The following is a 26,388-nucleotide window of genomic DNA, read 5'->3' on the forward strand; positions in this document are numbered from 1 at the left end:
TCACGTGGGGGATGAACAAGGTTATATGTCCGTAACGCGAGAACTTCTCAGGGTTAGGAGAAGGTGGAAATAAAATAATTTCCATTATACATGGAGTAATACGCCAATATGTTAACGTTAAATTTGACTAACGTTGTTATGTTATGGCACTACATTACTACGCATTAATGATTGACTGGGTGTGTAAAGCTTAGGGCATAATTTATGACTTTATGCACAGTTGGTCAACTTTGTGTTTAGGAAACCTGTAATAACTTAACCAAATATACACTAACTATAAATATAATATGTATGACCGTCCGCTATATGTAGTCATAAGGGTGACGTGGAACAAAACTCTTAACGGGAAAGGATAATTATTAGTTAGTAGTGGGTTTAAGACGCCCTATGGATTTAAATAGGTTATGCCACCCTAATTTTTGGATACACACTCTAGTGTATCAGATGTTACCTGTTTAGGATATTGCCTGTAAGGCTATTAACTACTTAGGATAAGTATTACTGTGAGCGTGGTGGAATTCTCACACAGCCTACCAAGAAATAAGGAGCTAATATTTAGAGAGTGTCAGGACATACAACGCCACTGCCAACACACTTACATACTATTGACCAACAAAGGTAAAGCTAATAATATGAACATGAGCTGTATTCTTCCCTTTTGAACGGGAACATAAATTAAGGATATGATCTAATAGTGGGCAAAGTATAAGTGTCTCACGTAGGTTAATAGCATAAATCAGAACTAATAATTAAAGTAGGGTGAGACTGGGCGTACAATACCCCCGTCATCACACTTACGTACTATTCACCGACATAGGTCAAGCATTTACAAAATATAGTCTGCAAATTAACCTTTGACAGGAATAATCTCAAAGGTTACATTGTATGCAGCGTAACTAAGCGGGTAACGCTATAGTTTTCATTAAAAAAAAAAAAAAAAAAAAAGAATATCTTTAGAGCAACAAGGTCAAAGTTATCTGCTTACAAAACACTCGTGTGATCCATTCTTTAATATTACTGTGGTGCATGGGACCCGTATCAAATAAGACTACGAGGGCCGTTGAACGAATACAAAGAAAGGCACCACGAATGGTCACAGAATTGTTTGATAGATGACAGAGCGGCACCGACATGCTGAAGAAACTCGAGTAGCAGATGTTTGAAGACACACACAAGCGTTGGCTTCGGAGCCTACTTACAAAGTTTCAGGACGAAACTTTAAGTGATGAACATAGGAATATTCTACACTGAGGTGGCAAGAGTCATGGGGTACCAGCCAATGTTGTGTCCGAACTCCTTTTGCCCGGCATGATGCAGCAACTCGACATGGCATGGACTGTACTTCATCGGAAGTCCCCTGCAGGAATATTGAGCCATGCTGCCTCTATAGCCGGCCAAAATTGCGAAACTGTTGCCAGTACAGGAGTTTGTGCATGAACTGATCCGTCGATTATGTCCCATAAATGTTCGATGGGATTCGCGTCGGGCGATTTGGATGGCAAATTCATTCGCTCAAGTTCTCCAGAGTGTTCTTAAAGCAATCACGAACACTTGCGGCCTCGTTACATGGCGCATTGTCACCCATAAAAATTCCATCATTGTTTGGGGACAAGATTTCCATGAATGTCTGCAAATAGCCATGTACACTCGGTGATCGGTTCAGATGGACAAGAGGACGCAGTCCGTTCCATGTAAAGACAGTCCACAGCATTATGGAGCCAGCAACAGCTTGCACACTGCCTTGTTAACAGTTTGGGTCCATGACTTCGTGGGGTCTGTTCCACGCTCGAGCCCTACCATCTGCTGTTACCAACTGAGATCGGGACTCATCTGACCAGGATACGGTTTTCCGGTCGTCTAGGGTCCAACCGATACGGTTACGAGCCCAGGAGAGGCGCTGCAGGCGATGTCGTGCTGCTAGCAAAGGCACTCGAGTCGGTCGTCTGCTGCCATAGCCCATTAACGCCAAATTTCGTCGCACAGTCCTAAGGGATGCGTTCGTCGCACGTACCACATTGATTTCTGCCGTTATTTCACGCAGTATTGCTTGTCTGTTAGCACTGACAAGTCTAGGCAAACGCAGCTGCTCTCAGTCGTTAAGTGAAGGCCGTCGGCCACTACATTGTCCGTGGTGAGAAGCAATGCCAGAAATCTGGTATCCTTGGCACACTCTTGACACTAGGTACTTTGGAATATTGAAGACCCGACTATGAACTGAACAATCGAAGAGTGAATGGCATGTAATATTATGTAAAGTGAGTAACTGCAAAGTGCCCAACTCATGAAAACTGTGAACATAGAAAGCAGTATACACGGTGGTCCATTGATAGTGACTGGGCCAAATATCTCACAAAATAAGCATCAAACGAAAAAACTACAAAGAACGAAACTCGTCTAGCCTGAAGGGGGAACCAGATGGCGCTATGGTTGGCCCGCTAGATGGCGCTGCCATAGGCCAAAGGGATATCAATTGCTTTTAAAAAAATAAGAACCCCCATTTTTATTACATATTCGTGTAGTACGTAAAGAAATATTAATGTTTTAGTTGGACCACTTTTTTCGCTTTGTGATAGATGGCGCTGTAATAGTCACAACGTATAAGTACGTGGTATCACGTAACATTATGCCAGTGCGGACGGTATTTGCTTCGTGATACATTACCCGTGTTAAAATGGACCGTTTACCAATTGCGGAAAAGGTCGATATCGTGTTGATGTATGGCTATTGTGATCAAAATGCCCAACGGGCGTGTGCTATGTATGCTGCTCGGTATTCTGGACATCATCCAAGTGTCCGGACCGTTCGCAGGATAGTTACGTTATTGAAGGAAACAGGAAGTGTTCAGCTACATGTGAAACTTCAACCACGACCTGCAACAAATGATGATGCCCAAGTAGGTGTTTTAGTTGCTGTCGCGCCTAATCCGCACATCAGTAGCAGACAAATTGCGCGAGAATCGGGAATCTCATAAACGTCGGTGTTGAGAATGATACAACAACATCGATTGCACCCGTAACATATTTCTATGCACCAAGAATTGCATGGCGACGTCTGTGAACGTCGTGTACAGTTCTGCCACTGGACACAAGAGAAATTAGGAACGATGACAGATTTTTTGCACGCGTTCTATTTATCGACGAAGCGTCATTAACCAACAGCAGTAACGTAAACCGGCATAATATGCACTACTGAGCAACGGAAAATCCACGATGGCTTCCACAAGAGGAACATCAGCGACCTTGGCGGGTTAATGTATAGTGCGACATTATGGGAGGAAGGATAATTGGCCCCCATTTTATCAATGGCAATCTAAATTGTGCAATGTATGCTGATTTCCTACGTAATGTTCTACCGATATTGCTACAAGATGTTTCACTGCATGACAGAATGGCGATGTATTTCCAACATGATTGATGCCCGGCACATAGCTCGCGTGCGGTTGAAGCGATATTGAATACAATTTTTCATGACAGTTGGCTTGGTCGTCGAAGCACTATACAATGGCCAGCACGTTCATCGGATCTGACGTCGCCGGATTTCTTTCTGTGGGGAAAGTTAAAGGATATTTGCTATCGTGATCCACCGACAACGCCTGACAACATGCGTCAGCGCATTGTCAATGGATCTGCGAACATTACGGAAGGCGAACTACTCACTGTTGAGAGGAATGTCGTTACACGTATTACCAAATGCATTGAGGTTGACGGACATCATTTTGAGCATTTATTGCATTAATGTGGTATTTACAAGTAATCAAAATGTAACAGCATGCGTTCTCAGAAATGATAAGTTCACGAAGGTACATGTATCACATTGGAACAACCGAAATAAAACCGAAATAAAATGTTCAAACGTACCTACGTTGATTTAAAAAACCTACCTGTTACCAACTGTTCGTCTAAAATAGTGAGCCATATGTTTGTTACTATTACAGCGCCATCTATCACAGAGCGAAAAAAGTGGCCCAACTAAAACATTCATATTTCTTTACGTACTACACGAATATGTAATAAAAATGGGGTTTCCTATTTTAAAAAAACGCTGTTGATATCTGTTTGACCTGTGGCAGCGCCATCTAACGGGCCAGCGATAGCGCCATCTGGTTGCACCCTTCAAGCTAGACAAGTTTCGTTCTTTGTAGTTTTTTCGTTTGACGCTTATTTCGTGAGATATTTGGCCCGGTCACAATCAGTGGACCATCCTGTATAGTTTAGTTAATTAAGCTAGTGATAGTTGGTATTTATAGTTTAGAGAATAGTAGTATAAGTAGGATAGGTTAGTAAGAAATTGGAAGTCACGGACTTGAACCTTTTCCAAGACTCTCACTGCGCTCATGACCGGTGATGGGAGCCTCTTTCTCTTGTCCTTTCTTTCTTCTCCTCTCACTGCTGTACTACTTAGTTTCTGGTTTGTTTCATTGTTTTTCGTTCATTTGTAAAGTTTAAAAGAGTTGCAGAAAAAGAAAAGAAAAACAAAGTAACAAGATCTCGCCTCCAAGTGGCGGGACACGGGCAACGGCGTGAGTGGAGGCGGGAGCCGAGGTAGCACTACATACCGTAGCTACCTCGGACTCCGAGCCCAGTCACACATTCCCACCATGAAAAATTAGAGCGTGGGTCATTAAATAATTGGCAGCAAGTGAAAAAAAGTCGCTAACGATTTCCAAATAGGAATGTCACATGCGTCTAGTCCAACTACCATTCTGGGTGAAAAATGTGTTAGTTCCTGTCCTGAAGTCGTAATGACGTCGGGAACGTTTTCACATGAATGACCTGAGTACGAGTACAAATGACAGCTCCGTCAATGCACCGCCATTTTATGCCTTGTGTAAGAAATGGCTGTGAGCACTATGGGACTTAACATCTAAGGTCATCAGTCCCCTAGAACTTAGAACTACTTAAACCTAACTAACCTAAGGACATCACACAACACCCAGTCCCTTGTGTAAGAGATACTGCCACCATCTATATCGGTCCATATTGCTATGCCACGACTTTTGTAACCTCAGTGTACAACTCGCTACGTGTGGATCCTGTATAGACAGTGAAGGCAGTGTTGGACCAATTTCCACACGAATAGAGACGTTTAAGCAATCATCCTTCCGGCGTTCTATACGTTGTGGCAGAACCGGTTTATAGTATTTCGTGACTTTAATTACTTATAAATGATATTTCAGGTAGATAAAAAAATATAAAACCAGTTACCTATTGTCAGCGTAACAATTATCCCGGCTAATATTTGTCACTCTACTAAAGAAATCTCCACTTGACGTTGTGTGGTAATGTCTGTAAAATCGTGTGAGTGGCACTAAATTGCATATAATTTATCAGATGTTACAAAACTGTTACCTAAGATGGAAGCTCTTTTCTCTAGCAAAGGGAACATTTAGTCACAAAATAGTACCCGCGCACAACACTGACGTATGTCTATTAAAATATTTCATGTAAATCGTCCGAAATAATTAGGCTTCATACATTAGCAAATAAGAAATTGATATTACGTAACGTGCTGTGAGCACTGTATTTAAGGATTCAATCTGAGTTAAATTCTGTCTTTTAAAGTAGATTCGGGACCAACAGTGCACATTTACTTCCATTCATTTATATCTAACAACATTTATGTTTGTTAAAATTATCGATTCAAAACTGCCGCGAAGATATTTTTGCTAAGATGGCGGCAGAGAGACGATAGTCAATTTGTCTATTGTTATTCTCTATTTATTTTATATCAAGTTAAAATATTTAGATGAAAGTCTCTTGTTCTCTATTCTTTAGCATTAGCCGTGCGGGATTAGCCGAGCGGTCTCAAGCGCTACAGTCCTGGACTGTGCGGCTGATCCCGACGGAGGTTCGAGTCCTCCCTCGGGCATGGGTGTGTGTGTGTTAGGATAATTTAGCTTAAGTAGTGTGTAAGCTTAGGGACTGATGACCTTAGCAGTTAAGTCCCTTAAGAATTCACACGCGTTTGAACATTTGAACTTTAGCATTATAATTATGCTCAATCAAAATATTTCATATTTTTTATACCAGCCACTAGTATACTCCGCTGTAAGTTACTAGCGCTAATGGCTGCGCTCTTAATTACGGAGCAGAAAATTAACACTTACAAACATTAATTACATTGGATTACAATTGAAATAAATACAAATCCACGTGTAGACAATAGCGACTCTATTTTTCAAATAATAATTAAAAATATAGTTACAGATTTTCTCATTACAGACCACATGTCTCACGTCCGAATAGTTCATCCGTTAGCACAGGAAGCACAACTGAACAACAATTAACACGGACAACACAAAGCGATTAGAACTGTCGTTGTCCATGAATGTAGTTCTCTGATAGTAGCTTTAATTCACACATAAATTAAATTATTACAGAAATAATGAAATAATGATCGTCATTTTTACACGATACTGTCTTTTTATACATAGTATTCATAATACACTACTGGCTATTAAAATTGCTACACTACGAAGATGACGTGCAACAGACGCGAAATTTAACCGACAGGAAGAAGATGCAGTAATATGCAAATGATTAGCTTTTTAGAGCATTCACACAAGGTTGGCGCCGGTGGGGACACCTACAACGTGCTGACATGAGGAAAGTTTCCAACCGATTTCTCTTACACAAACAGCAGTTGACCGGCGTTGCCTGGTGAAACGTTGTGGTGATGCCTCTTGTAAGGAGAAGAAATGCGTACCATCACGTTTCCGATTTTGATAAAGGTCGGATTGTAGCCTATCGCGATTGCGGTTTATCGTACCGCGACATTGCTGCTCGCGTTGGTCGAGATCCAATGACTGTTAGCAGAATATGGAACCGGTGGGTTCAGGAGGGTAATACCGAACGCCGTGCTGGATCCCAACGGCCTCGTATCACTAGCAGTCGAGATGACAGGCATCTTAATTAAGCGCATGGCTGTAACGGATCGTGCAGACACGTCTCGATCCCCGAGTCAACAGATGGGGACGTTTGCAAGACAACAACCATCTGCACGAACAGTTTGACGACGTTTGCAGCAGCATGGACTATCAGCTCGGAGACCATGGCTGTGGTTACCCTTGACGCTGCATCACAGACATGAGCGCCTGCGATGGTGTACTCAACGACGAACCTGGGTGCACGAATGGCAAAACGTCATTTTTCCGGTTGAATCCAGGTTCTGTTTACAGCATCATGATGGTCGCATCCGTGTTTGGCGACGTCGCGGTGAACGCACATTGGAAGCGTGTATTCGTCGTCGCCATACTGGCGTATCACCCGGCGTGATGGTATGGGATGCCATTGGTTACACGTCTCGCTCACCTCTTGTTCGCATTGACGGCACTTTGAACAGTGGACGTTACTTTTCAGATGTGTTACGACCCGTGGCTCTACCCTTCATTCGATCCCTGCGAAACCCTACAGTTCAACAGGATAATACACGACCGTATGTTGCAGGACCTGTACGGGCCTTTCTGGATACAGAAAATGTTCGACTGCTGCCCTGGCCAGCATATTCTCCAGATCTCTGACCAATTGAAAACGTCTGCTCAATGGTGGTCGAGGAACTGGCTCGTCACAATACGGCAGTCATTATTCTTGATGAACTGTGGTATCGTGTTGAAGCTGCATGGGCAGCTGTACCATCCAAGCTCTGTTTGACTCAATGCCCAGGCGTTTCAAGGCCGTTATTACGGCCAGAGGTGATTGTTCTGGGTACTGATTTCTCAGGATCTAAGCACCCAAATTGCGTGAAAAGGTAATGACACGTCAGCTCTAGTATAATATATTTGACCAATGAATACCCGTTTATTATCTGCATTTCTTCTTGGTGTAGCAATTTTAATGGCCAGTAGTGTATTTGTTGAAGTTTGTACACTTAGTAACATCTCGTGGCTAGAACATGGTGTCGTGGATATTTCAACGTGAATGCAACGGGAAGAAGCCCTCGTAACTGGCACAGAGGGATGTCCCTTCTGCCTAGTGTTTGATGGTGGTTTGAAGAGCACGGATCCAGACGCATGTGTTAAATGCGTTGTCAGCGTCCCGGGTTCGATCCCCGCTCCGGCAGACGGCTCCAGTTATGCGGCGGCCAGCGGGGAGTGACGGGGCCGGGCGGCACCAACCCGTGACGTGGCGGAGATGTCACGGCGAGGTGAGGCGAGGCGAGGACCCACAGCACGCACGCCGCTCCACGCGTGATTTACACGCGTCACGAGCCGCCACACTGCGGCAGGCTGGCGGCAGTGGTGGGGGGCGGGGCTGGAGGCCCGGCGCATCCTGTGTCCCGCGTACCGTGGCGGGCGGCAGACGCGGTCAGAGTGGCTGAGCGAGTGCCCAGTTGGCCACCTCGGAGGCCGCAGCTCTTCGCTCACCTGTCAGCAGCGGACAGCCGACCCCGCGGTAAGCTCCCCCTGCCGCGCGCCTCTGCCTCGCGTTGCGGGAAGCCGCCAGCCGCGACCTCTATGTCCCTCCCTCCCTGAGACCGCTTCTGAACCCTGGCGCACGGCTTCGCAACTCCTGCGACAGGGACTTCCCGTCTGGGATGCGTGTGTCGTGTAAATCACTGTGCGCCACATTTTAACCCACCGCAATTTGTACAGTCACGAGAGGCCGAATCAGAGTGAAATGGCTATCTGCCCTGTATTTTGAATGGTGACCACACGAGTGTAGTGAAGCTTTTCAAATTCCTTACAGCGTCTGCGCTCGAGCCCGAGCTTCCAGGATGGAGACTTAAATGCTTTGCTGAGTGACCGGACCGCCCCTTTCCGGGTGGTTTATGAAGGTATGCTGTGCAACCAGTCGTTATTTGAGTTCGATACGATTTACTGTATCATTGTCTAGTTTCCGAGTCAGTGCAGGCTAACCGTCAGATGGAGGTGTTACAGGACTGTGTGCAGCTACACGTTAGGATTGTGCTACTGGCGAAAATAACGGAAATTTACCCGTAAGTGAACGAAATGTGTAAGAAACGAAAAGATCTGTAGGTTTTAGCAGACTTACGTTGGACTGCATCTTGATACCTACGACAAAACGTACATTTTACTGAGCCTGCGCGCGCGCGCACACGCACACACACACACACACACACACACACACACACACACACACTTTTAACGAAGAGTGATACAAAGAGCATGAGGATGTTAGATATTACATTTTGCTACATCGTGATCTTTGTTAAGAGATACATTACATTACAGAATAAAAGACTTACACGCAACGATAATGGCAAGTGAACATTGCAAGTTGTAGGTGCATTCATACCTTGGCAATGTACATGTAATGCGGATCAAAAAATTGCCGGTAAATAAACAGAATGAAATGTCTATCATTCCAGCGATTAGCAGCCCCGTATATCTACCGTACTACTTTCGTTTTTTCGACTTTTGTTTTCTTACTTTTTTGATGCAAGTTTTACAACTAGCGAAATACATGATGTTCATATTTCTTCCCCTGGTGTGCGTGTGTTCAAAAAATGGTTCAAATGGCTCAGAGCACTATGGGACTTAACCTCTGAGGTCATCAGTCCCCTAGAACTCAGAACTACTTAAACCTAGCTAACCTAAGGACATCACACACACCCATGCCCGAGGCAGGATTCAAACCTGCGACCGTAGCGTTCCAGACTGTAGCGCCTAGAACCGCTCTGCCACCCCAGCCGGTGGTGTGTGTGTGTGTGTGTGTGTGTGTGTGTGTGTGTGTGTGTGTGGTTTTATGGACTTTTTATACCTCAGTTGTTAATATTTTATTATTTTCCTACTTTTATTTACACTGCCTTCTTAAACCTGCCAGGGTAGCCGAGAGCACTAATGCGCTGCTTCCTGGACTCAGGTAGGCCTGCCGGTCCCAGATCGAATCCGCCCGGGGGATTAATGACGAGGGCCAGTATGCCAGCCAGCCTGGAAGTGGTTTTCAGGCGGTTTTCCACATCCTTCTAGGTGAATATCGGGCTGGTCCCCACGCTCCGTCTCAATTACACGACTCGCAGACATTTCAAAAACGTTCGCGCTATTCCATGGCTTACACTAGATGCAGACAGCTGGGATACACTAATTGCATCCTGGGGGGTTCGGGGTGGCGTCTGGCCACCCTCTAGAACTAACAATGCCAAACCCATAGTAACAAGGCCGACCCCGCATTGAAGTGGGACATTGGCCCCAAGGAAATGATGATTTACACTGCCTTCTTAAAACGCAAATGATAAATTTTGAATCCTGCCTAGTCATCGAATTTGGGGTGTCTAGGAAGCCTGCTTTCTCGGATCGCTAGACAACGTTCAAACAAATCGTATTAATGAGTTTTATTACGAAATGGAAGTGACAACACTTAACTTTGTGTTAAATAGATGTGTCGCCAGCAAAGAGCGACAGACAAAATAATAGAGTTTCGTCAGCATAACAATTCCAAGTTTGAGATACATAGAATATATGAGCAAAGTAACGAGCTTTGACGCTTCTGTTCAGATCGCTGGTCTTGAAGCTTCTCGTAGAACCGCGCCGTGGCTAGTCGGGCGCGGCGCTGATGTCTTCGCATAGAGGCCGCTGCTGTCACGTAGTCCTGGAGATGGGTCGGTCAGTGTGTAATTGGCTGTCGTCTTCTTCACAGCCCTCTCTGCTCTCTCGTTCCCAACTGGCATCCCAGCACGTGACTTTATGCCGTAACAATAAATACGTCCAGTGTCAGTAGAGAGATGTGAGGAATGAAGACCATAACTTAAATTTATTTCTTTTATATGGAACTCTAGAAAGTAGCAGATCTTCTTACAAATTTTATGAACAACGCCTTCTACCGTTTAGAAACGTCTATATATCGATATCTACTCTGATATTTCGATATACTCGTACACTGTTTTCTCGAATTGCATTTGCCGCAACTGCAGTTCTACTATTCCAGTACAAAGAAAACTCTGTGTAAGTGCAAAGCCTGCATTACATCGTCAAACACCTTTGACAAATTTTTATAAAATTTAGGCCTGTTTCTTAAGTTTCATAAAAGATATTGTGGACGTACCCAGTCATCAATGATCCCAGTACCCCGCCAAAGATTTTATGAAACATTTTTTTATAAAATATCACACGCAAAATTATTTTACACAGTACTACAGGCCTAGTAAGAGAAATATACTTCAGAACGTTTACTCTCAACAGACAACCAACGGAATTCTACCGTCTAACAGCACTGAAATCTCTACAGCAACAAAGACATCGGAGCTACGGCAAATGTTGTGAGACAAAATGATGCACACTTAATAGAAGTCCTAAAAAAGACGCCTTGGTGGCGAAACACGCCGGTCCATACTGAATATTAATGTAAAAACGCGACTAAGTGGAAAAGTGTGTACTGTATAGCATAAAAGGCCAGGACCGTGTCCTCTGTGCTCGTTGCATCCGGCAGCGAGAATACTGTACCTCGTGCTGCCCTGTTCCAGCGCGCTCTCCGGTATGGTGGTCAGTTTCTGCAAACTATACCTCTGGTTTGGTGCCAAAAGTTTTTCGCGGCGACTACCTTTTGTAAAATGTTACTGGAATTCTTGAAGTACCAAAATAGAATGAAAACGTGAATGGTTCAAATGGCTCTGAGCACTATGGGACTTAACATCTGAGGTCATCAGTCCCCTAGAACTCAGAACGACTTACACGTAACTAAGGATGTCACACACATCCATGCCCGAGGCAGGATTCGAACCTGCGACCATAGCAGTCGTGCGGTTCCGGAATGAAGCGCCTAGAACCGCTCGGCCACAGCGGCCGGCCGAAAACTTTAAGTTTCGACGATAATTCTTGTCATCCTCATGAGGAACAAGTGACTACTGTTGTGATGGCACACATCCTCTTGCGATGTTAGTGGAAACCCGTTGAGATGTAGACAGTTCTGCAAATTTCACTCTGGTAAATATTTTGGAAGACTCTCGCCTTGAGAAAACACTTTCTTGTTGTACTGAATTTTATTCACATACATTCGGTAGTGTTACCCCATCGTCAGTGGGTCTCGCTTTATTCTGCTTAACGGCACATTCTGCTGCCCACGTTGCTGTCTGCCATTTCTCTATACCTTGTATTTTAACACATTTTGTCATCTTTGATTATATCGTTAATGATAATGACATTCTCACTATCAAAACTCGAGGTGTCGTAAATATTAGAAGAGTACGTGTAGTGAATACAGTTTATAGAGTCGTGATAACCGGAAAAACACTTTCAGCCACAATGAAACTGCAGATGACAAGCTGTTTCAAGGTACCAGCTGTACAGAACAAGGCAGGCAGCAACACGGACAGCCAGATGTGCTGTTAAGAAGAAAAAAGTAAAGCCGCTGAGGATGGTGTAACGTCAGCGAAAAATGTACGTGCAAAAAGAAAATGAGTCTTCTCTAGGCGGGATCCTGGAAATACTGCATCAGCTGCTTTAACTGGTACAACGGCTATAACTTAGTGGTGCGTGGAAGCGAGCTCTTGAACCTCAAACACTACACGTATAGAAATTCGCCCAGTTGTCAATTACGTTCAGTGGGGCAGCACTAGAACCGCAGACATCGACAACTGCCTCTAGCAGCATGATGACAGAAAGTGGTTCCCGACAAAGACGATGGAGAGTATCGCCGAAAATTCAGGTTCCTATTCATCGGATGGCGAGAATATTCTGAATATTCTATACACACTGGTGGGTCAAAATATTACGACTGTTGTCCATTGTGAGGAAGCCGTCGAGGCACTGTGAGGGGAGTGAGTGAGGCAGGGCCGTTCCAGTTGCTGGCCGCTCTGCGGTGGAGCGGTGTGACTCCGTTCTCTAGCTTCAGCTCTCTTCGAGCGGGAGCGCGGAGCAGCACTTATACTATTCACTTGACAGTGGTATCCTAAAGGCGCTACGCGAAGCTAACTTGTTCTCCTCTTGTGGAAGATTGTGAGGTACGACTTCACAGCATTTGCAATTGGTTAGTCATAAGTAAATCAATACTCTGGAGAGCAATTGGGAATATGTGTTCTAAAGAAACCGTAAATGGGAACCACAACTGTAATGAAACAAGTTGTACATTTAATGAAGACGCTCAGTACAATAGTTTTAATGCCAAACAAAGTTTCGAATGCAAGAAAACATTGCCGGTAAATAAAGAAGGACAAAGTGAAAGTAAATACGTTCTAAATACGAAAGGAAATTGAATATGACTAACTGGAAGGCAAACCAAGGAAACTGAATAATAAAGAAAATATACGACATTAATCCACCTTAGATTTGCATTGCTGCTTTCTACATTTATTTACTTTCCTCTGCGTAAGAGCTTCAATACTGCGAATGACTGATGCAGTAAATCTCACTCTCAAAACGCATTTCAGATAGTAATCTGATATGTAGCATCTCAGTTGACTTTTAGTTTCATTTGAGAAAAGTACTACTCACAACTGTAAGCGAATCCGAGCAGAACATGCGTCTATGCTGCATGTCTACGAAGTTTCGAGTAACCCTTCTGTGACGACTGCTCGTTACAGTCTTTCTGCTCTGATATCTGTCTTTAGCTGGCCGTTGTGGCCGAGCTATTCTAGGCGCTTCTGTCTGGAACCGCGCGACCGCTACGGTCGCAGGTTCGAATCCTGCCTCGGGCATGGATGTGTGTGATGTCCTTAGGTTGGATAGGTTTAAGTAGTTCTAAGTTCTAGGGGACTCATGTCCTCAGATGTTAAGTCCCATAGTGCTCAGAGCCATTTGAACCACATCTGTCTTTCAGTTCTGCATCGCACTGAAGGTCTATGATTTTCATTCAGAAAGGTGGCTTACAGGATAATCGTCCACAGAGTATAGAGCAGCAAAAATTTCTAAATCTCTCTCCAAGCGCGAAATATCAGTAAATCTTGTTTCGAATTCAATGCACGGCTTCCTTGCAACACCTGTATGCTGCCCAAAATCAGTAGCAAAGCCAACGTTTGCTACTGCTGACAGTTTTCGACAGTAAGAGACGTTCTAATCTGCCCAGCTGCGTTTCGCAGAGCAACAGTTTCATCTTCAGTGCCTTCAGTTTGTCATAGAAATGGACGAAAAGATCCTTGCCTAGAAGTGACAAAGGGCTAAATCACAAATCAATCTACCATTCGACAGTCCAGGAACACTTTCTCTCTACATTTCCGCGAGTAACGAGCTCCAGAACTTTAGCACGACTGAGCCAGCGAACCTCACAGTGATATGGTAAATCTCCATATTCACAACCGAGCTGGCGCGCATCGCAAACACTCTAGCAGTGTCCAAGAACAGATTGGGGGCGCTGATGACCACGACGTTGAGCGCCCATAAGCCCCAACACACACAAGAACAGATTGCACTAGATTCTCATGTGCGGTCTCCTTTACAAATAAACCACCATTTCTTATAATTTTCCCAATAAACCGAAGTCGACCATTCGTCTTCCCTACCACAAACATCACATATACGTTCCATTTCACATCGCTTCATACTGTAACACCCAGATATTTAAACGACGTGACTTTATCAAGCAGGACACTACTAATTCTGTGTCCGAACATTGTGGGCTTATTTTTCCTACTCATCCACATAAACTTATCTTTTTCTACATTAGGAGCTGGCTGCCATTCATCACACCAACTAGAAATTTTGTCTAGGTCATGTTGTATCAATCTACAGTTACTTATCTTCGACATCTTCTTCTAAACCACAGCGAACAACCGCAGATTACTGCCAGGCTTATCTGCCAGATCATTTACGTATATAGAAAACAGCAACGGTCCTATCACACTTCCCTGGGGCACTCCTTATGTTACCCCTGTCTCCGATGGACACTCGCCGTTGAGGACAACATACTGTGTTCTATGACTTAAGAAGTTTTCGAGCCAGTCACATATCTGATAGCCTATTCCGTATGTACGTACCTTCGTTAACAATCTGCAGGGGGTACCGTGTCGAATGCTTTTAGAAATTCTAGAAATTTGGAATCTGTCAGTCGCTCTTCATCCATAGCTCACAGTATATTGTGAGGGTTTCGCACGAGCGATGCTTTCTAAAGCCGTGCTGATTCGTGAACACGAGTTTTTGGGTCCCTATGAAATTTTTTATATTCTAGCTCAGAATATGCTCTAGAATTCTGCATGAAACTGATGTTGTGGTTGGTTGATTTGGGGGACGAGACCAAAAGAGAGGTAATCGGTCCCATCGGATTAGGTAAGGACGGGGAAGGAAGTCGGCCGTGCTCTTTCAAAGGAACCATCCCGGCAGTTGCCTGAAGTGATTTAGCAAAATCACGGGAAAACCTAAATCAGGATGGCCGGACGCGGGGTTGAACCGTCGTCCTCCCGAATGCGACTCCAGTTGCTATCCACTGCGCCACCTCGCTCGGTCCGATTTTAAGGATATTGGTCTGTAATTTCGCGGCTCCGTTCTTTTATCCTTCTTATGTACAGGAGTCATCTGCGGTTTTTTCCAGTTGTTTGGCACTTTGCGCTGGTCGAGAGATTCGCGATAACTGAAATAAGGGGTCAATGACGTAGAGTATTCTATGGAAAACCGAACTGGGATTCCATGCGGACCTGAGAACTTATTTGTTTTCAGTTCTTTCAGTTGCTTCGCTACGCCAGGGAAGCTTATTACTACGTCATCCATACGTGACTCAGTGCGATGGTCAAGCGACGGTATGTTTGTACAATTCTCCTGCGTGAACGATTTATTAAACGTGGAATTTAAAACTTCGGCCTTCCTTTTGCTATCTTCTACCACAATACCAGACGGGTCAACGAATGACTGGATGGAAGCCTTAGAACCGCTTAGCGATTTTACATAGGACCAGAATTTTTTTGGGTTCTCCACCAGATCTTTAGCCAAAGTATGACGGTGGTAGGCGATGTATGCTTCGCGCATAGTTGTTTTCACACGAATCTCTACTATCTTTGCCTATCATCATTTGGGCCTCCTCTTTTGAACCGAGAGAGCATCAGCCGTTGCTTCCTCAGCATCTTACGAATTTCGTTATTAAACCACGGTGGTCTTTTCCGTCCTTAATCCACTTACTATGCACTCACTTTTCCAGAGCGCGATTTACAATCTGTTAAAACTTTGTGCATGATTCCTCTATGGACACCATTCTGAATCTGAGTGATTGCAGTTCATTGTATAACTGAGATGCTAACACCTGCTTGTCTGTTTCTTCTAGCAGGAACGCTCTCCTAGCCATCTCGAGTGATTTATTAACTTTCGCAACCATTGTCGCTATGATGTCGTGATCACTTGTCCCCATCTCTATACTGACGCCATCGATAAGGTTCAGCATGTTTGCAGCTACAAGATGTCATTGCGTGTGGGTTGCCGAACTAGCTGCTCAAGACAGTTTTGGTAAAACGTGTTCAGAAGTACTTCAGAAGATTGCCTATCTGTACCCCTGCAATGAATCCAAACACGTCTCAATCTGTACTCGGTAGGTTAAAGTCACCACCAACTAGTACTGCAAGATCTGGGTATTTATGTACAACTGACTACAGACTTGAATGACTCTATAACTGTTATAGCGGGGTTGGATTGTCGGTAAAAAATCTACTATTAACTTGGTTTCACTTAGACCTGCTATACACGGCCAGATAACTACACTATCACACTCAACTTCAACCTCAGTAGAGAAAATGTTTTTGTCGACTGCAGTGAACATTCCTCCTCCTACGGCGTGTCATCTGTCTTTCCGATAAACATTCCAAGAGTCATTAAATAGCTCAGAACCTTTTACTTCGGTTTTTAGACAGGTTTCAGTCCCAAGAATAATTTGAAGTTGAGAACGTTCCTAGGGGGCAGTAAATTTTGGACCTTCGTTACGAATAATTAAAAAATTTACTGATAAAATTTTATAGTCGAGCTGTCTTTACTTTGGGCGCGGTCTGATTTCCCTATATGCATATCGACTGGCGAGTGTTCATGAGAGAACTTCAAACTACCGCCTAGCCTAAAAAGCTCCCATATGCACTCCACAAGTACTCTGCCATCCGAATAGCTACATCCTTTGGGTACTGTACCCCTGACCTGTGAAGGGCAGTCCAAGAAAAATGCAGCCAAGACTGTCACAGACACGGCGAAGGCTTTTGTTGAGACCATCCACTCGGCTAAAAACGAAAGGATCCCCATCAACTCTAGGAACGAGGCTGCAGATTGAAAGTTCTGCTTGCTCCCCGCGTGCGAGGCCATTAGTCTTTACCCTCTCCGGCAGCCGCCTGTAAGAGCAGGATCGCCTCAGAACCCATGCGACAGGCGTTGTTGGCTCTGAGCACTATGGGACTTAACTTCTGTGGTCATCAGTCCGCTAGAACTTTGAATTACTTAAACCTAACTAACCTAAGGACATCACACACATCCATGCCCGAGGCAGGATTCGAACCTGCGACCGTAGCGGTCGCGCGGTTCCAGACTAAAGCGCCTAGAACCGCTCGGCCACCCGGTCGGCAGGCGTTGTTGGTGGCGACGTGACCCACAACTTGCAGACGACTTCACCCTGTACGCTCGATAGCCGCTGGCAAGGCCACCTCCACATCTCAGATGAGGCCCCCTGGCAGACCTAGAGAGCGCACGTTGGCTTTCTTTCCAGCCCTGAAGGGACTCCATAAGGCACCTAACATTGGAGCTCCCAGTAACTAGCAAACAGGTGCCCACGTGTTGGTGCTCGGACCATGCTGAAGGAGCGGCCATCTACTCACACAAAGGATGCATAGACGAGGCCAAACAGCGAGCCTCCGTATTGGCCCTCCGTATCGACCGACCCGAAAGTGTTGCCACCCGCCACTCACCCTGCGGCTCCACCGCGTTGGGTGCGCTAGAAGGTACCTTGGCAGTAGAGCCCTTGGGCGAAACAAGCGATACCTGAGGTGTCCCATGCGACGCTCCAGAATCTGACACCGCTACACCCTGATCGTATCCAAAAGCCCATTCAACTACTTGCGAATTGCGGCCGGCTCCTCCTGTGTCCACACACAGCAGGCACACATACTAACAAGGGAAACTAAAGATTGCTGAATGGCGAATTTATGATAAGATTAATTTAGGGTGAAGTGAAAGAAAAGAGTTAAGATAAAAAGATGTTGAGCCGAATGTCTTTGTAAATATAATACAATACAATATAATTTAGTAAACTTGCCAAGTGCTCTCAACGTGCCCACTTATTGCTCCACAATCGTAGTGCAGTAGTTTGAGGAGTGTGACAGCGAACTCGAGTTGGTACCATGGCCACCAGTGCCTCCCAACCTGAACCCACTGGAACACATGTGGGACATTATCGAGCACCATCTCCGAGCCCACAACCAAACGACCCGTAATATACAGGAACTGCGTAGTCTTTGCATGGGTATCTAGTGTAACGTACCTCAGAAAAGCTACCAGTGACTTGTCGAATCCATTGCCCGCAGAATCTCTGGTGTATCGCATTGCAAAGTTGGACCAACACGCAATTAAGTACGACGTCATAGTGTTCCGGTTCATCGGTTTTCGAGACAGTATGGATGCGTGTTGGCAAGGCTGCTGTCCATCTGGGCTGTCAAGTCGGCCGTGACCCAGACAACTCCTTCCCTCACACTGAGACAGGGTCCGCCATCTTGACTGTTTGATTGCTTTAAGCCGAAACTTTTTAACGATCGCGTTTTCGGATTTGAAACATGTCACTTGCACGTCCTCCTCGACCTCGCCTGTTTCTCGCTTCTTGGCTCGGCCACGGGGCGGGCGTCGTGCTGTGTCGGCATGCTGGGCAGCTGCCGTCGCTTCTCGTGATGCGGCCGCGCCGCCTGAGGCGCGCTTCTCTTGATTTGCTGGTGACTGCCGTCACCCTCGTTCGTTCGTTTACAAGTCTGTGTTTCAGTCGGCACAACGTTGTGGTAGCCAGAGCCAGCGTAACATTTCCATCACAGGTTTAGTTGTTACCGTCTAACGTTCTGAGCCGTATAGAGGCGCCGGTTAGATGATGGAGCTATAAACTTTGCCCTTGCGATGTTTCGCTACCTTCTTGTCGCACAGCACTGGTGATTAGTCGCCATTTCAGCCACTTTGCACCAGCTCGTACTTGACAGTCTGGAAACACCTCGTCGTCAGAAATTACGTGAGGGCCAAAGTGATAGCGGTGTGCCGTCTTCTGGGCGCTTTCCGTAACCTCTGCGTGTGGTAGGGGTGGACGTCTCCTGTGGAGAGCGAGATCAATGACTTTGCTGCGTCGTTGCATAAGGTGGTTAGTTTAGCAGCACCAGCTTTCTGCAGTTGTAGCTGGGTGCTTTCCTGTACGATACACACGTGCGATCTTTTGTGAAAGTGAAGCGAAAATTACAGTAATACTAAAATGTATCTTTACGGGCTGGTGGTCTTAAAATGGTTCAAATGGCTCTCAGCACTATGGGACTTAACATGTGAGGTCATCAGTCCCCTAAAACTTAGAACTACTTAAACCTAATTAACCCAAGGACATCACACACATCCATGCCCGAGGCAGGATTCGAACCTGCCACGGTAGAGGTCGCGTGGTTCTAGACTGAAGCGCCTAGAACCGCTCGGCCACAAGGGCTGGCTGGTGGTCTTATGATCGAGCAACTGGTGCATGTTGCGCCGAGTTTGTGGGTACACAGATGTGCACAACGGCGTTTTTGACATGCTGCCAACCACAAAGTTGATGAAACGTTTCCGAACATTTTATTTTTATTGTCGTTACGGAGCTAGAGCGTTTTGTGCATATTGAAACACATACTGTCGGCACGAGATCGGTATGTTCACTGTGCAGCTGCCTACTCTATGTTTTAGTTTGGTATGTCTGTCATTGTGCTGGCGTGAAAAAGGCTCACAACACTGTGATAAGCGTACTAACCCCATTACCGGCTCTACACGGAAAACGAAATTTACCGAAATAGATGGGACACTTCCATTGGCACCGTGACACCCAGAATATAGAACAAGTTCTGCAAACGTGTCGCAGGCACCTGGTAATGAACAGAAACTGTAATGGCAAGAAACAACAAAATGTTTAAAAAAAAATGGTTCAAATGGCTCTGAGCACTATGGGACTTAACTGCTACGGTCATCAGTCCCCTAGAACTTAGAACTACTTAAACCTAACTAACCTAAGGACAGCACACAACACCGGGCCATCACGAGGCAGAGAAAATCCCTGATCCCGCCGGGAATCGAACCCGGGAACCCGGGCGTGGGAAGCGAGAACGCTACCGCACGACCACGAGATGCGGGCTAACAAAATGTTTAAAAATGTCAGAAATTTAGTGGTGAGTATCTGTCAAAACAATGTCTTACTATACAACCACGGTATCCTCAAAATGTCATCTAATGGCAACATAGCTTCAAAACTTTGATTAATGAGACGCAGTGTATGTCGCAGTGATGTCCTATGTGGGAAGTTTGCCCAGAAAGTAATGCATCGCATTTTTTCCTTCAACAACTGTTTATTGAACATAACGTGAATTACACACACGAAAGAATGGTGTTTTATCTACACACCCTATTTTTCCTCATAATTTCCATTCCGTTCTATGGTCTTCTTACAGCGTGAAATAAGGGCGTGTATACGCTGTTGGTTTCTTGTCATGGAGGTGGAGCCAGTGATTCACTGTCTCAATCACATCTTGATCAAAATGTCCTCCACGAATGGCGTCCTGTAATGGCCCAAACAAGTGGAAGTCCGAGGTGGCTAGGTCAGGTGTGTCAGGTGTGACAGCCGTGGATGGTCTCCCCTACCGCTGCAAATCGTGGAGCTCAGCCGAACCGCCTTCTGATGGCCTCACCCTCCGTGCCCAGCGACTAACTGCACTTCTGTCAACAGGCGATGCTCCATAAACTTTGCACAAGCGTTTGTGAGTATTCAGCACAGTTTCTTTCTGTGTAGTGAGAAATTCAATGACGGCATGTTGCTTGTAATGTGCATCACCTACAGGCGACATTTTGAAACTGTCCTGCTGCTATGCTGTCTGTCGGAAGTGACAGAAACTTGGTGCGCTCTGGAGACTTCAAATAATACAAACGTAACGTTTCGAATTCGTAGCATTGTTTTCGGCTAAAAAAAAAAAACAAAACAAAAAAAAACGGCGCATTACTTTCCGGCAACTCTCGTAGTTTGCCAGCGAATTTGTTAATTTTGCTACAGGTAGCACATTTTTTGTATGTAGTATAAGTCATGTTGGATCAGCATACGTCCGTAAACAGAGAGCTTTGACTTGTGGTTTCCTACCTCGAAGTAGTTAATCTGAAGCTTTACCGTTATGGTCACACTGCGGACCGAAGAAGAACGGACGCTTTTAGTTCCTGAACGTACGGTTGCAGCTCGACGCCTGCAAGCTTGCATCGTGAAATGCATTCGAAACTCCTCTCCACTGTCATATGAATTTATGTTCCTTGCTTTCGGCGCTTGGTATTTGTACTGCTGCCACCAGTTCCTAAAAACAGCGGGCTTGTGTCTTTCAAGGACCGCTTTTATCTGCTGTTTGTACTGAAACCTAGCTAGCTTCATCTGCCATGCAGTCCTGCTATTATTACTATTATTAGTTTTGTTGATTCAGCTTTACATTCTACATTGTAGCAACTTGGGACTCCGATTCCGCACACGAGTGCACCACACGATCTATGCTGCGGGTGCATTGTGATTCAGACAAGGAATATGACTCGACCAGCAATAGACTGTCCACCCACAGTTATGTAGCCACAGCCCGTGTTTGACGTCAATGAGCCATAACCACTCACAGACGGACCTTATCACGGGCGCTGCGCTAAGCTGTAAGGCCCTGTCGGGTAAAGTTTCTAAGCTGTGTGTTGCTGCTCGCAGCAGTGGTCTGGGGAACATTCCCACACCCGTCGACCAGGTTCTGGACGTCCATTAAGCACAGATGCACATCAAGATCGACGCCTTGTGAGAGCAGCGGTGATCGACTGTACGTTGTTCAGGGAAGAAATCTGGGAACATGTTGCGCCCTCTGACTCAACAAGGAACATTGGGAACCATCTGGTAGCAGCTTGATTAATATCGCGCTTCCCTCTGGCCAGGCTACCACTGACGCCGCGACACAGCCGAGCGTGGCTACTCTGGTCTAGTGACAGAATCGACTGGTGAGTACGATGGAGCTCCTTTGTTTTCAGCGCTGAGAGCAGGGTCTGTCTGTAAGTGAGTGGCGGGCGTACACGTGTACGGAGTAGAGGTGGTGAGCGGCCTGTTCCGAGGTGCATTCGCCACTGATACACAGGCTCCACGCCAGGCTGGACCTTCAGTTAGCACTCGCGGTCACCCATTTCGTGCTTCTGCAGTGAAAAGTGACCAGTGCCCGCTGCATCGCACGGGATGGTTATCCCTGCGCTAGCGCCGTTACTTAGGAAGGTGAAAAGATTTTCAGTAGCGGCACAGTGCACGTCCACCTTCGGCTGCTGCGATGCTACGTGCTCTTCACGGTGCGCACCCTTTACTGTGACACATGCCTTTCATTTGGTCTGAATTTGTTATGATATAGTCCTACAATGATGAACTACCTGTTACATCACTTGTAGTGAAGTGCCATTGTCCTTCACGCTGTTGCTCTATTTTTTTGTTGACGGTGTATACACGCAATTACGTAATTATTTTTGAAAAGAGTAAAGAATATGACAAAATATGTAATACGACGTAAATATTTTGTTAAATATTATACATAAAATAATAATTTCTACTACAATTGTCTTCAAAGCCTCCTAAATTATCTTAATGCGCGCTTGAACGTACGAGAAACACGAGAAGTACCTAACCTAACCCTCGCAATACGAAGGGGAGGATGTGGGGGGCAGGGGAATCTTTATGCCCACCTTTTGAAAATATTCTAAGTAAGCAACGTACTATATATTTAAAACTGTAAAAAAAGTTTATTTTTAATGATTTCTTATACCATTTTCCGTAATTTTAAAATTTTCAGCAAAACCTGACCCAAAAATTTAAGTCTTAGTACTGAACCACAAATTTATTATTTCTGGATTCAGTACCTTTCTTAAACATCTCTGTCACATACACAAATTGTGTCTGATTAATAAATGTTTTAAAGCTGTATTGTCACTAGATGGCATTTTGAGGGTACCGTGTTTGTGTAGCAAGACACTATTGAACAGCTACTGACCACTAAATTTAGGACACGTTTTAAATATTTTGTTGTTGCTTGCCGTTATCTACTTCTGTTCATCACATGGCTGCAATGCGTTTGCAGGACGGACTATTAATCACTTGTTCTATAGCGTTACATCAGAGTGTTCACTGCACAGTTCCCCTGTCTATGTTTCAGTTTGGTACGTTTGTCAATGTACTGCCGTGAGAGAAGCTCATAATACAGTGATAAGTGTAATAACCCCATAACCTGGAACAGCATTCTGGATGGCGCCCCATGTATCACAGCCCGCGTGCTGGTAGAGTTGCGATACTAACACAAGTGGCTTCAATTCTCTATGGCTAGATATTTAAATGCTTTCGGACTGCGCTTTCTTGGGCTTCGCTATGCCTTCCGGAAGTATACTAAACACCTCCTCGGCTGTCGGCGTGGAAAGGCTTCCTCAATAGGCGCTCCTACGTCAGCTGTTCCCACATCTCTCGTCCTCGCGACGCTGCGACGGCTGTGTCACGTTTGCTGAGGCGCGACATCTGGGCTCGCCAGCGACTGGTGCTGCTACAGTCTGCTTCTTACTTTCCACGTTCTTGGCCGAATATGGTCTGTGCGCTACAGTGGAGTTTAGAGTCTTTGAATCCGCTTCAGTAGCATTTGCTCCTCAGACGATTGCGTCGCTTTGTTCTTTGCGTGTGCATCGAGACGTTTTTGTTACTGAAGTTGGGAGTTCATAGAGCACCCTATTTTCGCACTACACACTCGACATAGAAAAACCTCTTGATTAGTAGTGAAAGCGTCATCGATCGTTACAGAAGACCTCAATTTAAATGACAATTTTGATGCAGCTGGAGGCATCATGAATATAAACACTCGTGAACACTTAAAAAGTGGTATTTGGAACACTTTTCTTGGCGAATGCACTCCGTAATTCTAAACAGAGAAAAGTCGCTAGCTGACGCAAAACTTCGGGCCATTAGTCTTTTGTTTTCCCCACTGCCAATCTCGACAGCCCACAAATACATTTGCTACACTACTACAATGCTATACACAGCATTGTTTTTGTATATCCTTTGGTTTTGACAACTGAAATTCCGAATCTTAGAAAATTATGCAGCAGCAGCGCAATCCTATTCAAAATGTTATTAACCACATGTTATTGCACTGTAATGTGATATTTAGGTATAATTTGCTCATGGTAGATCGGATTCTGACATTTTTCCAACGTAGCGGTATATTCGGAGAAAGGAGAAATATAAAGGGTAAAGAAGCACTAACATCAAATTTTTTTGTGGCACAGAGTTGAATTATGTAAAACGCGTTATTATAGTGAAAGATGTGAAAATATGTAGTCATGAAATATATGATCGCTGGCAACATAATACGTGAATCTTTAGATTTTTCCACTGGAGCGAAGAAGGAGATGTAATTACGTAAAACACCAGGCTTTGCTGATGATCTATGGATGTATCGCTTTTGCGTACATCGTGCCATCCCTGATGCTCGAGTTAAGAATTCCACAATACTGTCGTTGCGGCAGGACTCCTCCTCGCCTCAGTGAGTAAACATACACGGATTTATGCCCAGCTAATCTCTCCACGCGGCTGCTACGGTCGCAGGTTTGAATCCTGCCTCGGGCATGGATGTGTATGATGTCCTTAGGTTAATTAGGTTTAAGCAGTTCTAAGTTCTAGGGGACTGATGACCTCAGATGTTAAGTCCCATAGTGCTTAGAGCCATTTGAACCATTTGAGCTAATGTCTCTAACAAGTTTTTGGCCGACGTACTCGCGGAACGTTGAGTTCGCTGGGGAAACCTGGAGAACAGCGAGTCGTGCCGACCTTGGGGATAACAGACATCCTCAAACGCCACAGGTAAAAAAAAAAGGTTAAAATGGCTCTAAGCAGTATGGGCCACAGCGGCCGGCCGCCACAGGTCACTCGTAACTTGGCGGGTGACTTGCTATGGCTCTGGATCTCCACACGGTAGGTGCAGGTTTCGAATCTTAGTCCGGTCGCACGGTTCCTGTGTCCCATAGTTTCATTCGCATTTTGGGCTACACTCCACAAGGTGCGTGGCGAAGGGCACTTCTGGTAGGACTATCACTTACCCTCTTTCCTGTTCCATTCGCAAATGTTGCGCGAGAAGCACGACTTTCCACTAGCCTATTTAAGAGATTTAATTTCTATAAATTGCCCACCAACGTTATTTCGCAAGCTGTACGGTGGAGGTTGTGATACGCTCCTCGAGTCTTATTGGAACGTACGCTCAGGGAATTTTAACTGTCAATCTCTCCGTGATGCAGGACGACTCTTTTTGTAGCTGCTGTTACTCGAGCTTGAAGAGCATCTTCTACTTTTTGTAGTATGTCTCTCCCCTCTCTCTATTTCTCTTCGTAATGTTCAGTAGGTCAGAACAAAGAATGTCTAAGTTAATTCGAATTCATTTGCTCCTTGTGTACTATTGTTCTTTTCTTAGGACAGATGTCATGAAGGAGTTACCAATACACTTCAACTATGGCATTTAATCTGTATCCATAATTATCATAAAAATGTATGTATACATGTTCGATGTCTCCTCCTGAGCCACTGAATCGACTTCAGTGCGGGGTAGCCGCGCGGCCTCTGGCGTCTTGTCACGGTTCGCGCCCCCCCCCCTCCCCCCGCCTTCCCCTCGCCACGCCCCCCCCTGCCCCCTTCGTCACAGGTACGAGTCCTCCCTCGGGCATGGGTGTGTGTGTTGTACTTAGCGTAGGTTAGTTTAAGTTAGATTAAATAGTCTGTAAGCTTAGGGACCGATGACATCAGCAGTTTGGTCCCATAAGACCTTACCACAATTTTCCAAATTTTCGACTTAAGCCAAACTTGGTACACATATCACTCACTATCTGGAAAGAAGAGCTGGAGAGTAAGAACATCCTATTTTCCGTAGGTATGGAAGTGGTCGTGAGAACAAGATGACATAGAAACATGACTCAGGAATTTATGGATGATTTTCAACCAAATTTTTTTTATAAAAAAGGCTCGTTACTATTATTGTTTGTATAATACTATTATTGTTTGTATAATAAGAGTGGACGACCAAGAACGAAGTGCTCGTATTAAGAAGGGTGTAAGACAAGGCTGTAGCCTTTCGCCCCTACTCTTCAATCTGTACATCAAGGAAGCAATGATGGAAATAAAAGAAAGGTTGCTATCCTGAGTGAAAGTGAAGAAGAATTAAATGATCTGCTGAACGGAATGAACAGTCTAATGAGTACACAGTATGGTTTGAGAGTAAATCGGAGAAAGACGAAGGTAATGAGAAGTAGTAGAAATGAGAACAGCGAGAAACTTAACATCA

The 26,388-nt window shown here is 45.0% G+C and overlaps 1 protein-coding gene across 1 annotated transcript in view; it reads left to right on the forward strand.

Moving 5' to 3' along the window:
- Positions 1 to 8,304: 8,304 nt before the first annotated feature.
- The window catches only part of LOC124606480, a 358,898-nt gene continuing 340,814 nt past the window's right edge, over positions 8,305 to 26,388 (forward strand). The window contains exon 1 of the mRNA XM_047138463.1: positions 8,305 to 8,390. The gene's annotated coding sequence lies outside the window, so the exon portion shown is untranslated. The remainder of the gene's footprint in view (positions 8,391 to 26,388) is intronic.

Source organism: Schistocerca americana, chromosome 3 (genome assembly GCF_021461395.2).
Source record: "Schistocerca americana isolate TAMUIC-IGC-003095 chromosome 3, iqSchAmer2.1, whole genome shotgun sequence".
Lineage (NCBI taxonomy): Eukaryota > Metazoa > Arthropoda > Insecta > Orthoptera > Acrididae > Schistocerca > Schistocerca americana.